The sequence below is a fragment of the Bison bison genome, unplaced genomic scaffold, assembly GCF_000754665.1.
Source record: "Bison bison bison isolate TAMUID 2011002044 unplaced genomic scaffold, Bison_UMD1.0 scf7180017864146, whole genome shotgun sequence".
In the NCBI taxonomy this organism is placed as follows: domain Eukaryota; kingdom Metazoa; phylum Chordata; class Mammalia; order Artiodactyla; family Bovidae; genus Bison; species Bison bison.
Window position 1 is genome coordinate 4,567,907 of NW_011494718.1, and position 16,640 is coordinate 4,584,546.

A 16,640-nucleotide genomic window follows, 5' to 3' on the forward strand; every position below is an offset into this window, starting at 1 on the left:
GAAGGAATGATGCTAAAGCTGAAACTCCAGTACTTTGGCCACCTCATGTGAAGAGTTGACTCATTGGAAAAGACTCTGATGCTGGGAGGGATTGGGGGCAGGAGGAGAAGGGGACAACAGAGGATGAGATGGCTGGATGGCATGCTGGCATGCTGCGATTCATGGGGTTGCAAAGAGTCAGACACGACTGAGCGACTGAACTGAACTGAACTGAACTGAATATTCCATTATATGTATTTATTCACACACACACACATACATATACCACAGATACACACTATTGTATATAAAACAGATAAACAACAAGGACCTGCGTATAGCACAGAGAACTATATTCAATATCTTGTTATAACCTATAATGGAAAAGAATCTGGAAAAGAATATATATATATATGAACGAATATATATGTTTTCAGATACATATATCTGAAGCACTTTGTTATACACCTGAAACTAACGCATCATGATAAATCAACTATACCTGGATGCCTGGGCAGCCCTCCTAGCCTCTCTGCCCTCTGCTAGCCTTGAATGTGGCCCCTAAAGGAGGGAAGGTATACACGTACTTCATCATGTGGGTCTGTGTGTGCAGAAGTTGAGCTCACTGCTGCAAACTTGCATTTTCCTTAGGATTTCTTGCCGCCTGTTCTGCCTAAAGAGGCACATAGACTAAACACCGCGCCTGGTTTGGGCTGTGGCTTGGAAACTCAGGCTGCCAGGGGGAAAGGCTGGGTTGGTGATTTCAGAGGAATAGAGTGGATTTGGGGCAGCAGGCGGGGTGGTGAGAATGGAAATGGGGAGAGGGAGAGGGAAGGAGAAACAGAAAGCACGAGAAGGCAGGCCTGAAGTGGGAGTGGGCCTTGCGTTTGTGCCTCAGCCTGAAGACAAGGCAGAGGCCTTTAGCAGGGTGAGTGCCGAATTCCACAGGCGGGGGAAAGACTTTAAGCAAGGATTAAAATACGAAGAGAAACTCATAACCTGTGTTTGTTGTACCGGAATGAGAAGCTTATACATGGAGTTATTAGTTTGCAGAGGTGTAATCGCCTCCGGCACCGTGTATGGTAGGAAATAGCAAAAGGGAGGGAACCCCTCCCCGCGGAGCCTCTCCGGAGAACCCAGGCCTGCCAGGGAAGGCGAGAGGCGGTGAACAAGTCAGCTGGCTCGGCCTCCTGCAGGTCAGGCAGTGAGATAAGACGGTTCAGGGGTCCCTGCGAAAACCCACCACGTGCTTCCTTTCAGAAGCGGGGCCCAGCCAGGCTTCAGAAGTCCACCATGGCCCCTGTTCTGGGCGGCCCCCTGCCGCCGCTCACCAGGGCTGGGCAGGGCCTTGCCTCTCCCCGGCGTGAGCGCTCGGGCCCCGGCCACCCGCCCGGCTCGCTCCCGCCGCAGCCCCGCCGCTGCCCGTCCACACCCCGGAAGGTGCTCCCCTGGATCCCACTACTTTGGCCCTCTTTGCTTCCTCCTCAAGCTCTTTTTCTTCCCTGGCCTGGTGGAAGGAGCTAGAGAGACTGCTGGAAGTTTGGGATTTGGACATGAAGGGAGACTACTTTTCCAGGGCAACAGACAGCGAAGCGTAGAGTCAACCACCCCTGCTCCGTTGCCACCTCTGCTCCTGACCTGGGCTGGGCCCGCTCCTGGCAGGTGGGGAACTGCGGGTCAGAGCAGGGCCTGCTTGCTCCAGCCCTCTCAGGGTTACAGCTTGTTGCTAAAGCCCAAAAGCTGATGTTCAGTTCTCACTGCTTCCGGTCACTCCTGCTTTCTGGAGGCCCTAACATTCAGCGATGCTGGGACGGGTCAGCTTGGGAGGCTGCTGTGCAGGTTTTTACTCTCACCTAGGCCGCCTTGACATGACTATTTATGGTCAATTTTCCAAGACCCGTGACTGAACATCCTCCTTTCCAAGAACCTGAGCCATGGGGAAGAAGTGTGTTTATGTGTGTGTGCGTATATATGTATGCATATGTGTGTATGTATGTGTATACATGCGTGTACATGCGTGTGTATATGTGATTGTGTATGTGAGTGTGTGTGTGTTTATGTGCATGCTAAGTCACTTCAGATGTGTCCAGCTCTTTGCAACCCCATGGACTATAGCTCTCCAGACTCCTCTGTCCATGGAATTCTCCAGGCAAGAATACTGGAGTGGGTTGCCATTCCCTTCTCCAGGGGATCTTCCCGACCCAGGGACTGAAGCTGTGTCTCTTATGTCTCCTGCATTGGCAGGTGGGTTCTGTACCACTAGCACCACCCGGGAAGCCTGAGTGTGTATATATGTGTCTGCTGCTGCTGCTGCTAAGTCGCTTCAGTCGTGTCTGACTCTGTGCGACCCCATAGACGGCAGCCCACCAGGCTCCCCCGTCCCTGGGATTCTCCAGGCAAGAACACTGGAGTGGGTTGCCATGTCCTTCTCCAATGCATGAAAGTGAAAAGGGAAAGTGAAGTCTCTCAGATGTGTCTGACTCTTAGCGACCCCATGGACTGCAGCCTACCAGGCTCCTCTGCCCATGGGATTCTCCAGGCAAGAGTACTGGAGTGGGTTGCCATTGCCTTCTCTGATATATGTGTATATGTGTGTATATATTTGTATATATGTGTATGTGAGATGTGTTTCTGACATACGTGATGTCTGACTCTCCTAAACCTAGCACAGTTTCAATCATTCATTCCAATGTTTACTGAGCTCATACCTTGTACTGGGTTCTGCTTTAAACTTATGAACAAGAAGTGAGAAAAGTAGTTAATTTTGGACTTCATGGAGTTGCTGTTCTAGTTGGAGAGAGGAAAAAAAAAGTAAGTAGTTTAAAAAATTAAGGCATGAACAGGAATCAGCCATAGGTGCACAAACAACAAAATTCTGTAAAACAATAACAATTACCTTTCAATTAAAAATAAATTAAAAAAGAAAAAAAAGCAAAGATTCCAATTAAGAAAAAGTTAAGGCAGGAGTTCTATTGAGAAAATACAGTGGGGAGGGCGATGAGGGGCACCAGGTTGAGTAGGTCGGTATTAAACAGGGTGGGTTGGCGAGGCCTCACTGACTGCACTGGAAGTCCCTTTGGTCAATACTTCCAGCTCTGCTTCCCCTTCACCAAGTGTACGGATGATGGAGATTAAGTCAATAGCCCAAAACCCGGCCATCATCTGTATCTCCAAAATAAGACGTGAATACTCTCACATCCCCAAATCACAAAGGCCCAAGCCTGACCTGTCGAATCAGCAGAAAGCTCAGCGTTTTCTTGAGTTTTCCTCCCAAAATATTCCTGAGAATCACTGGAATGGATTAGACTTGTCCATCAGTCAGCCCCTGTTTTGCCTGCCGGTGGCCATCCACCAGGAGAGGGGATCAGCACGGGTCCATGGAGGCTGGGGATGTCCAAACCTGCTTGGCCTTCACCTGGCCTGGCAGGCAGCTGGCGCTGAGGTCCAGCTGATGGTCAGGAGACGCCCTGGAGAAGCTGGATTCACGTTCGTGTCCACATTGCTCCTTTGTCACTCCTCCTGATCTCTGCTCGTTTTCCTTAGCATTAGCTTCCTCTGGTCTGGCAAGCACATCCTTTCAGCTTCCAGGTATGGGTCACCCTGCTTAAGTAAATTTCCTCTCAGGACTTTTTTTTTTTTTTTTTAATACAATTTGGTTTCATTTGGGAACTTGTTTCAGAGGGTAAAGCGTCTGTCTACAATGCGGGAGACCCGGGTTTGAGGCCTGGGTTGGGAAGATCCCCTGGAGAAGGAAATGGAAATCCACTCCAGTACTATTGCCTGGAAAATCCCATGGACAGAGGAGCCTGGTAGGCTACAGTCCATGGGATCACAAAGAGTCGGACACGACTGAGCAACTTCACTTTCACTTTTATCAAACATGATCAGTTACTTGGGAATCTCTTCTCCAGTCCTGTGTAAATTTGAGAGTGAGGTGGGAGGCACAGCCCAGCTCCATCCGGCAACATCAGAGACCCAAATGCAGATGAATACATTCAAGGAGTGGTGGGAATCTCACTTCTCCTCCCACAGGGCCAAGCCAAACAAGGACTGTCACTGACACACACACAGGAGAGTTACGTATGCGCTGTGACTGTAAGGGAAAACAAGAGAACTGATTTCCATAAATTATTGGTGAAAAAATTCCATTTTGTTAACATTTGAATTGTTTAAATAAAACATAAAAGAACTCACCATTCAAATTTGAGCAAAATGTCAACGTTTTACTGTCTTGCTTGAGATCTTTTATGTTTTTAAAGCAATAAAAAGTTGTTATTCCAGGGCAGGGGAAAACCCACCTCATGGTAAGAGAGTAGCATGTGCCTCCAGGGGGAGAAGACATCAATGGTGTCCCTCTTTGGAGAGAGGCTACCGCACCACCTCATCTCTCAACTCCTTTTCACATTCAATATTTCTTTGTTTATTTGTTTAATTTCTTTGTTTGTTTCTTTAATTATATTGCATTCTGGGTGATTTCTGCAGGACTATCTTCCTTCTCACTAAATAACTGAATATCTTTGTAACTACATCCAATCTAAGTTAAATTGCATCTATTAAGAAGCAGAGACATCACTTGGCCTAAAAGGTCCATCTAGTCAAAACTATGATTTTTCCAGTAGTCATGAGAGCTGGGCCATAAAGAAGGCTGAGGGGTGAAGAATCGATGCTTTTGAATTGTGGTGCTTGAGAGTCCCTTGGACAGCAAGGAGATCAAACCAGTCAATCCTAAAGGAAATCAACCCTGAATATTCATTGGAAGGACTCATGCTGAAGCCAAAGCTCCAGTATTTTGGCCACCTGATGCAAAGATCGAACTCTTTGGAAAAGACCCAGATGCTGAGAAAGATTGAGGACAAGAGGAGAAGGGGGCAATGGAGGATGAAATAGTTGGATGGCATCACTGACTCAGTAGACATTAAATCTGAGCAAACTCTGGGAGATAGTGAAGGACAGGGAAGCCTGGCATGCTGCAGTCCATGCATTTGCAAAGAGTCAGACATGACTTAGCAATGAGAGATTTTTTTTTTAATTTTTTGGTGACTTTTTAAAATTTTTGAGATTTCTAATTGATTCTTTCCCCTATCCACCTATTCTTATTATAGCATTGCATATAGTTTTTGTTTAGTGATTTCTTCTTAATTTTCATAGATTTTAGTTTTTATTTCTTTTAATATCCTAAACACAACTATTTTGAACTAAGAAAAACACCAATCTATTTGAAAGAGATTTGTATGCTGAGAGTGATAGGATTTGCTGAAGTGTGAAGAATAACTTCTAGGTTTTATAACTTATTTAGATGGGGATGGGAAACATGGAGAAATACCAGGTCTGTGGGAGAAAATTATGAGTTCTGTTTAAAGTCTGAAGCCCTTCTTAAAACAGTTGGACAAAACATAATTATTGATGTTAATTTTGAATACAGAATAGGAGAAATAGAAATAGTCCACAGGATAAATTTTAGTTATTGATCCAAGAATTATTCAGTGGCTATAATCTCAAGCTCTATTTTAATTATGAGCTTAAACTTTAATTCTTCTGTGAGGAAGTGAATAAATATACTCTTAGCAACTTTTATACTATTTTATACTATTTTCCATATAAATTTGGCATTTTTACTTCTGAAAGTTAAAGTAATAGTTGCTCAGTTGTGTCTGATTCTTTGTGACCCTATGGACTGTAGCCCGTCAGGCTCCTCTGTCCTTGGAATTCTCCAGGCAAGATATAGGAGTGTTTCCATTTCCTCCTCTAGGGGATCTTCTGGACCAAGGGATTGAACCTGGGTCTCCTGCATTGCAGGCAGTTTGCTTACCACCTGAGCCATCAGGAAAGCCTAAATATTTTATGTTTCAGTCACTGGTCATTAATTCTTGATCCAAATCCCTGTTCCAGAAGTATTGTCACACGATTAGAAATGGAAGTGAGGAAATTAACAGAGAAAATGAAAGTCGAGAGGAAAGTCAGATCCCATATTCGTATCTTTTGGTACCTTATCATCCACCTTTCTCTTTCTCTGCATATCTGATTATCTTCTCACTTTTGAGCTTCTGTCTCCCTTCTCTCTATCATTTATCTCCCCTACTGGTTCTGGCCCATATGGGAACCGAAAGATTTGATCTTGAGCACAGAGTGGGCTGATCAGATGATGGAGGAGTGGGGATGCTGCAGAGTGGCGGTGAAACGTGCTTCTAGGGGTGACCAGTGCACTCAAGAGGCAATTCTCCCCTAAGTGTACTGCTGGGGGCATGTTTGACAACTATTGCAAGAGAGGTTAGCATTTCTCTCTCCAGTTCTATAGGCCAGGGGTCCCCAACCTCCAGGCCTCAGACCAGTACCTGCTGTCAGATCAGTGGTGGCATTAGATTAGAAATCAGTGCCAATAAATGTAAGGTGCTTGAACCATCCCGAAACCATCTCCCCAACCTTGGTCTGTGTAATAAATGGTCTTCTATGAAACCGGTCCCTGGTGCCAAGAAATGGGGAACTGCTTCAGGCTAATGGCAATATAATTGGGAATCAGAAGCTTCATCCTAAGTTAATAAAGTAAGATGATGCTTCTTCGGAAGTACCTGGTAAATATTCATTGAGTGAATGAATGAAGAAACAGACTTAGATCAAGCAACAATAAAACAACAGCAGACAACTCAAATAGTGGTGATATGTGGTTTCCATCCTTGCAACTGGAACCAAAAGATTATTTTCCAAAACTCAGGACAGAAATCTTTAGTAAGTAACTTGCAAAGGTGCAGTCCTCTGAGGTTGGAGGTCATCTACTCCAACCCTCTCCTTTCACGGGTGAGAAAGCCAGAAACAGAGAGGTTAAGCGTGCCTTCTTCCAAGTCATGGCCTGGTTGGTGGTGGCCAGGTCTGGAAACAGATCTCCAGACTCACTGATTATTCCTGTTTGGCCTCAGGGTTCTCTCTGGGGCCTGAAGCAGTTATACATCAGTCAGTCACTTGTTAACTCACTCATTCATCCCCCTAGATATAAGCTGAGTACTTGCTTTGTGCCATTCTCTGCCCTCTGTGCTGGTTGTGGGGCGGGAAAAAAGATAGGTAGAATTCCTGCTTCTGTGGACTTTACCATCTATTGAGGAGACAGGCCATAAATAAATAAACAAACCAAACAAACAAATTGGTTAAAAGAAAAGGAAAGGATCAGGGAGTGAAAACTGCTATGATGAAAACAGGATGTGAAAAAAAAAAATGAGGCCTATTTTAGTTTAAGGTTAAAGGAGGGTCTGTGGGAGCTGCATATAAGAAGCTTCTCAAAGAAGGACAATCAGGGAAGAGGAAGAGCATCCCAGGGCTGAGGAAGAGCATCCCAGGGCTGAGGTCCTTTCGGGCTTGGAGAGCCTGAAGAGCAGGGAAAAGAGCAATGTGAGGAGAGAAGGGAGGGGGCAATCCATGTTATTGAGTGGGACACTCAGATCAAAAAGTTGTCAAGCCAAAGTCATAAGGCTATGCAGCAAGCTGGAAATTGATGACGGTATAATGTGGTGGGGAGAGGGGAGCAGGACAGATGTATCGAAGCCACAATGGAAACTGTAAATTTACATGAGAAAAGCCTGTACAGAAATGATTAGAATGGGACTATGGGGTTCTGGGTAATATGATTTCTTTTTTTCCTTTTCTTTAGCATTTCCAATTTTTCTCTAATGTGCTTTTGCTTAAGTGGCAAAACTGTATAAAATAAATTACAGCGGATGCTTTAAAAAATTTAAAAAACTAAATTTCTGGGTGTCCTAGAATAGATTTGAGTTAGATTTTTTTTCACTTAAACATTTTAAAATTGCATTTAATCTATAGATTTTCAAAAATCAGATAGTACTTAAGAACATGTTGAGAAACAGCCAAAATACTCAATTCCAGGTTCCATTCTCCTGAGGCAATCACTTCAGGTTTCGGCCTTTTTTACTTCAGGTATTCATCTCCAAATTGCTAGATAACAGGACTTTATTTCTTGATTTTTCCATCATTTTAAGAGTTCCTTTGATCTCTCTCCTATGTTAGATTCCACTTTCCCTTGGCTCCCATATTGGGTTGCTTCCTTGTTTTACTGGAGCACAGCCTCCTAGAACTTTAACAAAGAGTGCATGCAAAATGAACTTGTGTGCTTCAGTAAACTTTCGTTCTGTACTCACATTTGATTGATAATTTGGCTGGGTAGAAAACTCTACACAGGAGATTGTTTCTTCAGCGTGTTTGAAAGCATTGCTCCACTGTCTGAAGTTTCATTGGGGCCACTGAAAAGTACGATGATAGTCTTGATTCTTTTATATGTACCTCTTCCTCCTGCTCCCTGCACCAAAGCTGTTAGGATCTTCTTTTTATTCTTACTCTATTGAAATTTCACCCATAATGACTCAGGATGGATTTTTATTCCTCATTGGGTACTCAGTGGGCCCTGTCAAACCGTACACTGGTGTTCCCTAATTTGGGGAGTTTTTTGTGTTATTTCTTTAATAACTTCGCCCTTTCCTGTTTTTTTCTTTATTTTTTTCTCCTTTTGGAACTTCTGCTACTCGTATGTTGGTTGATATTCACATTTTCTTATCTTTTCTCTGCAACTTTCTACCTATTTTGTTCTACTTTTTGGAAGAGTTCCTCAACTTTGTTGTCCATCCTTTCTATTGAAATTAAAGTTTGTAGATGTTCTTTTTTGGGTCATTTCATTTCTTCAGACACCAGTCATTAGAGGACTCTGGACTGGGAGTTAGAGTGGGAGTGATTACAACTCTTCCAACTCTGGAAGCTAGAATTGTAGGAGCTAAACAAGGTGAGCGGTTATTGGGGAGGAAGAAGGAACTCACTTATACAAGGAGGTTTTCAGCCAAGTTTTGTGTCTCCAAGGCCAGATCCTTTTGACTCCGTTTCTCCAGAGGGAAACCTTCCAATCTTCTGGGATAAAAAAAAGGATAGCTTTCTGGCTGAGTATGTTGAGAGATGGAATCTGGGTCTAATTATTCATTGCACAGATTTTAACCAGTAAAATTCTAGTATTTGTTCTCATCCTCCACCCCTGTGTTCACATGTATGTTGTACCTCCAGCCTCTCAGGCTTTCCAGGGGCTTACATATCTGTAGACTGACTTGTTGGTTCTCCAGCCTTCCTTGTTCTTCTACAGGAAGTGAAGTTGCTCAGTCGTGTTCGACTCTTTGCGACCCCATGGACTGTAGCCTACCAGGCTCCTCTGTCCATGGGATTTTCCAGGCAATAGTACTGGAGTGGATTGCCATTTCCTTCTCTTTGCTAGGTTCTTCTACAGGAACCTAGCAAAGACTGGAAACTGAGGCCTAAGCAGTTCATGGCTCTCAAAATACTTTAACTTACTAAATTATGCCATTATGAACACATTTTGAAGAATATATTTAACATAAACATATAATAAAAGCATAATAATGCAATGAACTTATGGATTTACCATCTAACCACAAAAGGTAGGAGATTGTTAACACTGGTGAATTTCTTCTGAGATGGATTGTTTTCTGAATCATAGATTCATTCATTAATTCTCTTCATGAAATCTGTTCAGTAACATTTGCATTTCCTCTGCTCTACTTTTTCTTTTTTTCTCACTTCATCTTCCACTTTTCTTAACCTCTCCTCATATTTTCCATCTCCTGTCTTTCTTGCATGTAATTTACCTCAGTGTATTTTGGCAACAGAGTTTGTCAGAATGTCTAGTCTGTCATATTGCTAGAAAAGGAAGTCCCAAATCACATCCATATGCTTTCTTTCTTGTAATGGTTCATTGACATCACTGGTCGGCTGTCAAAAACTTTTCTGGTTTTTTGCTTTTATGATTTTTAACATTTTCAATTCCCTTTCTGTCAATTTAGAGGAATTCCAGGAGAAATTTGAGATAAACACTTTTATTCAGTCTAAAGTGTTTAAATTGAAATTGGTAGGATTCTTTTTTAGAATTGTGTAGCACTGCATCAGGAATCCAAAATTCTTTTTTTTTTTTAATTTTTATTGAAATATAGTTGATTTACAACATTGGGTTAGTTTCAGGTATGCAGTAAAGTGATTCATATATATATTTTTGTATCTGTATATATATATACATATGTATATTCTTTTGGGGCTTCCCTAATGGCTCAGATGGTAAAGCGTCTGCCTATAATGCGGGAGACCCGGGTTCGATCCCTGGGTAGGAAGATCCCCTGGAGAAGGAAATGGCAACCCACTCCAGTATTCATGCCTAGAAAATTCCATGGACCGAGGAGCCTGGTTGGCTACAGTCCAGGGGGTCGCAAAGAGTGGGACACGACTGAGCGGCTTCACTTCATGACTTCATATATTCTTTTACATTCTCTTACATTTTAGGTTATTACAAGATACTGAGTATAGTTCCCTGTGTTATACAGTGGGTCCTTGTTTGTTATCAATATATAGTGTATATATTTTAAAACCAAGCTCCGAATTTGTCCCACTACCCCGGTCTTTGGCAACCATAAGTTTGTTTTCTATGTCTATGAGTCTATTTCTGTTTTGCAAATAAGTTTATTTGTATTATTTTTTAAGATTACACAAATAAGTGGTATCATATGGTATTTATCTTGTGGTTTACTTCACTTAGTATGATAATCTCTGGGTCCATCCATGTTATTTCATTTTTATGGCTGAGTAATATTGCACTGTGTATTTATATTACGTCGTCTTTATCCATTCATCTGTCCACGGACACTTAGGTTACTTCCGTATCTTGGCAATTATAAATAGTGCTGCTATAGACATTGGGGTGCATGTATCTTTTCAAATTATGTTTTCCTCCTGATATATGCCCAGGAGTGAAATTGCAGGATCATACAGTAGCTCTATTTTTAGTTATTGAAAAAAATCTCCATACGGTTTTCCATAGTGAATATATCAATTTACATTCCTACCAACAGTGTAGGAGGGTTCTATTTTTCCCACAACCTCTCCAACATTTTTTGTTCATAGATTTTTTTCGATGATAGCCATTCTGACTGGAGTAAGGTAATACCTCATTGTGATTTAGATTTGCATTTCTCTAATAATTAGTGATGTTGAGCATCTTTTCACGTGTCTTTTGCCATCTGTCTGTCTTCTTTGGAGAGATGTCTATTTAGATCTTCCACCCACCATTTTTGATTGGGTTGTTTGTTGTTTTGATATTAAGCTGGGTGAGCTTTTTGTATATTTTGAGGATTAATCCCTTGTTAGTCACATCATTTGCAAATATTTTCCCTTATTCTGTAGGTTGTCTTTTCATTTTGTTTGTGGTTTTCATTGCTGTGCAAAAGCTTTTAAGTTTAATTAGGTCCCATTTGTTTATTTTTGTTTTCATTTCCATTATTCTAGGAGGTGTAACTTTCTTTGAAAAAGAAAAGAAGTCTCCTGATGTAGTCATTTAATTTAGTTTTTGCTTAGGTGACATTATTGGGACAAACGTCTAAGTGGCGTTACAAGTGTTCTCCTTTAGCATTCTCTATGGTGAAACTCCTTGTGAATGGAAAGGTTCATTCTGAAACTTACCTAGATGGACACCTTCACTTTGAGAACATATGTTTTCATTTTGTAATATAGTCATCTTGATTAAAGAACTGAACAACGCAAGCTGGTTTAGAGACAAGGAGATACCAAAATATTCACAAGAAACCCATTGTTCTCTTTGTCTTTGAAGGAAGATAATGTTTTGAAATGATCACTTCTTAATTTGGGTGACTGGAAAATCATCCCTCTAACTGAATAATCACCGCTGGGTAACTGCTGGGTTAATAATTGATGGATTTTACAAATTCTTCGAGCTGAATGTATTTTTGTAAAAGCCTAAATCTTGGGTATGTGAGGGGTGAAGTATTTCACTGCAGGATATTAGTGCAGAACAGCTTTATATCCGTATCCAAGCCACACCCACTGCTTCCTTTGTGAGATAAGAATCTGCCCACAGAGGCCAGTCCAGGACAGCCCTTTGCTGTGATTGGGTAGAGTCCTTTCAGGCAAGGCCCCGCCCCTCCTGGCCCTGCTCTTCTTCTCTGACGTGCAGTCATCTGTCCTGGAGCACAGGCTCTAATTACCTCTGCCATTAGTCTGCCTAGCAGGACTGCAGATGTTATTAATGGTCATGAAATTATCCAATCCTTTCAAAACTCCAGACCCAGTTGATGCTTGCGCCTGTGACCCCTCACTGTACTTCATTTCTTTGTTCATTTTGCTGCTGTATTGAACCTTAACCTTGAGCACAAAACAAAATTTCCGAGAAGAATGTCACTCACCACTTTTTTTTCTCACCTCATCAGCCCCCTAATTCCCTATTTATTTGGCGCTAGAACTCTAAAACTTTGCCTCTTTGCTAGATTGTTCATTTGCAGGTAACTCTTGATTATAGGTATGTCCCATTCTCCCCAGCCCCTACCCATCTCATAGATCTGTTGTCAAAAATGAAAAAGAACTTGTTCCTCTTTATTATGAAATGAACATATTTTCATGGTTAGAAAAATTAGAGACGTGCTGATAAGCAGAAAGAAGAAGAAAAATCCATAATCTCACCTTCCAGAGATAAAGACTGTTACAATTTTATGGTCTGTTTTTACAGACTTTTCTAGGCAGATGACTTGCCAGCTGACTCAGACAGTAAAGTGTCTGCCTACAATGTGGGAGTCCTGGGTTCGATCCCTGGGTTGGGAAGATCCCCTGGAGAAGGCAATGGCACCCCACTCCAGTACTCTTGCCTGGAAAATCCCATGGATGGAGGAGCCTGGTAGGCTACAGTCCATGGGGTCGCTAAGAGTCCGACACGACTGAGTGACTTCACTTTCACTCACTTTCTCAGCAGATAGATAGACATGGGATGATACTGTTGTGCTGTTAATAATGACTGTTTGTTGACTTCTTATTTGTTCAGATTGCTTTCCCATGTATTAATTCCCTGAATAATTTCAAGAATCCTATGAGGCTTAATTTCTATTCCCATTTTGCAGTTGAGGGGAAACTGAAGCCCAGAGTGGTTAAAAATATTGCCCAAAGCTTCATAGCTATTTCAGTGGAAGAGGTGGGATTTGAACCAAGAAGACTGGCACTAGGCTCTGAACTCTTAAATATGTTACATCATTATTTAACCCACTTTTAAACTTTAATAAACTCTCAATATCTTTTCATGTTACTCTTGCTCCACCAGATGATTTTGAATAATTTTGAAGACAATTAGAATTCAAAAGATGAATATCCTGAACTTTTAAAAGCCAAACATTTAAACTGGTTTTCCTTTCCTTAGCTTTAGTTTTATTATTTATTTATTTATTTATTTATGCTTTGATCTACATTACATGGATTATTTTTAAATGGGATAATTCCTTCAGGAATAGGACTTAAGGAAAAACAAAAAATAAACAATATGAACAATATTCAGTTTATTTCACACTTGTAGGTGATAGTTTGACTCACTCCTTGGTTCTATTATTTCTAAGCAATAATTACTTTAAAAATACTAATAATTATTGAATGCTGTCTATGTGTCAGCCTATCTGTGCTGTTTGAGTGCTGGCATTTAGCTGACATAATTTGGGTTCTGGTGAAATCAGGGATGTTGAAGAGACAAGGCTCTTTTGTGGTGTCTCTGTTACATGCTGTCTTTTTCCCTGCTGCTGCTGCTGCTGAGTCGATTCAGTCGTGTCCGACTCTGTGCGACCCTATAGTCAGCAGCCCACCAGGCTCTGCTGTCCCTGGGATTCTCCAGGCAAGAACACTGGAGCGGGTTGCCATTTCCTTCTCCAATGCATGAAATCGAAAAGTGAAAGTGCAATTGCTCAGTCATGTCCGACTCTTCGCGACCCCATGGACTGCAGCCTACCAGGCTCCTCCATCCATGGGATTTTCCAGGCAAGAGTACTGGAGTGGGGTGCCATTGCCTTCTCCGGTCTTTTTCCCTAGGTCTTATTCCCAACTGAGTCCAAGCTTTTCCTTTTCCTTTTCTTTCTATTTTCTTTTATTTCCCCTTCCTTCCTTCCTCTCCCCCCGTTCCTCTCTCCCTCCTTTCTTTCCTTTCTTTTTTTCCCCTCTGTACCTGAATTTTCTGTGCTTTCCTTTATCTGGAAATTCTTCAGCTGCAAGTGTCCTGAAACTCTAGTGCAGTTTTAGGCTCATTCCTGTTCTGGAAGGACATTTTTAGCATGCTATTTTGTCTCATCTGAGTTAGAGACAAGGTCTATATTTGGCCAGTAAATCCAACATGGCAATAGCTAGTCAGAATTTTTAGTGATATCCAGCTGATCTGTGTAAAATGTATTTGAATTGGCCTCTGGTAGATAGGATGGACTAAAAACTGTCCAACTTCATAATAGGCTCATCCTTTTATGAATGAGTATACATCCCAGGTTCCAGACAAGTCACCGATTGATTAATATTTGGCAGAGACCATATTTGTTTATTCATTTCTCTGCTCCATGCAGTGATATCTAGCACACAGGAGATGTTGGATGCCTATGTGTAACATTGACAAGGAAGTCTCAGGAGATCTGGGTTGCATTCAGTTCCACTACAGGTTGCTTGTTGGAATGAGCAGATTACTAAGCACTTGGTCCCTCAGCGGCTTCATCCATATTACCCTCTTTGTGAATCTTGGAGACCCAGTAAAGTCATCCCTGAAGATCTTTCATTTCCATAGAAGAATTGTTTTATGGGTTTCCAAGGTAATAGCTTTCAACATTAAGAGTAAAAAATATTGACTTTCTTATCTTGAAAGACATGCAATTTTAATTCCAAAGAATTGTGTGGGGCAAACATGTGATCGCTTAGACGTTTTACTCTTTTTTTCCCCCATTTTGGCATACATTAAGGATAACATTCACATGTAGGGTACTCTCCCATTGGTACCCAGTGTAAACGTGATGGGCTAGGGCAAGAATAAGAGAGACTGGGGGATTACATATATTTCTTGGTCTATTAACTGCTGCCCTAACTTCTCTCCCATTGAAGAAAACATATTGATGAAGCTGTATTTCAAAACTACCACAATAAAACCGTGGGGTAGCACTGTAGGAACATGAAAACTGGCCAAAGAGCTTAAATAGAGAGCTTATTCATTGACCCATGCTTCCACGGGAAAGTTGTATACAATAGAACTTCTTTCCAAACCAGTGGGGAGAAGATGGGTCATTTAATGGATGCGGTTGGGAAAACTGACTCATAATGGAGGGGGCGGGGTTCCTATCTTACAACATATACAAAAAAAAAAAAAAATTCCAAATGGATTAACGACCTAAGAATGTAGGGGAAAGATGCACGTTTTATAGAAGACCATGTAGAAGAATATATTTGTGGCTCTGAGATTTGTAGGGAATTTCTTAACCAAGACCAAAACAACATAAACCACAAGAGGAAAATTGATGAGTACGACTACATCAAAAGTAAAGATTTCAACTCAGAACAGTTAACCTACATGACAGATGGCACTGGGGAAAGATGTTTGCAGTGTCCAAAAATCAATAACGAATTAATGCCCCAAGAAAATCCTGCAGGTTGGCAAGAAAAATAGAGGAAACCCACATAGGAAAAATACAGACAAAGGATTTAGGCAGTTCAGAGGAGAAATCCAAATTGCTAAGAAGCATACGAAGAGATGCCATTTCACTAGTAATCAGAGAAATGCAAATTTCAATGACAGTGTGATCCACTTCAAAATCATAAGGTTGTCAAAAATTGGAAATCTTAATACTAAGTACTGAAAGGGATGCAGGGAAATGGGAATCCTCCTGAACTACTAGAGGAAGGATCATATCCTTTGCCTTAGCAGTCTACTCTTGGTGAGGCCCCAGAGCCAGCCTGGCACAAATCTGTGAGGGGACAGCTCTGAGAATACTCCTTGCGGGAAAGAATTGGAGTTGGCCATGAGCCCATCACAGGGACAGGGCAGATGTGGTAGTATGTAAGCCCTTGGCTGTCATACTTAGATTTACATACAAGAACAGGATGGAATGCAAAAGCATAGCATTGGATAAAAGAAAAAAAGAAAGAGAATCAGATTTTTAGCACGTTGCCTTTTTAAAGTAAACACACACACAAAGCAATACCATGTATTATTCAAGTGGGTATATGTGTGCATTCTGTTCATGGGCTTCTCAAGGCAAGAAGTGGTTTGCCATTATTAAAAGATGCTTGCTCCTTGGAAGAAAAGCTGTGACCAACCTAGACAGCATTTTAAAAAGCAGAGACATCACTTTGCCAGCAAAGGTCTGTCTAGTCAAAGCTTTGGTTTTTATGGTAGTCATGTATGGATATGAGAGTTGGACCATAAATAAGACTGAGTGCCGAAGAATTGAAGCTTTCAAATTGTGGTGCTGGAAAAGATTTTTGAGAGTTCCTTGGACAGCAAAGAGATCAAACCAGTCAACCCTAAATATTCACTGGAAGGACTGATGCTGAAGCTGAAGCTCCAATACTTTGGCCATCTGTTCCGAAGAGCCCACCCATTGGAAAAGACCCTGATGCTGGGAAAGATTGAGAGCAGGAGGAGAAGAGGGTGACAGAGGATGAGGTGGTTGGATGGCATCACCGGCTCAATGGACATGAGTCTGAGCAAGCTCCAGGAGACACTGAAGGAGAGGGAAGCCTGGCGTGCTGCAGTCCATGGGGTCGCACAGAGTTAGACATGACTGAGCAACTCAGCAACAACAATTTGCATGTGTGCGTGCCCAAGT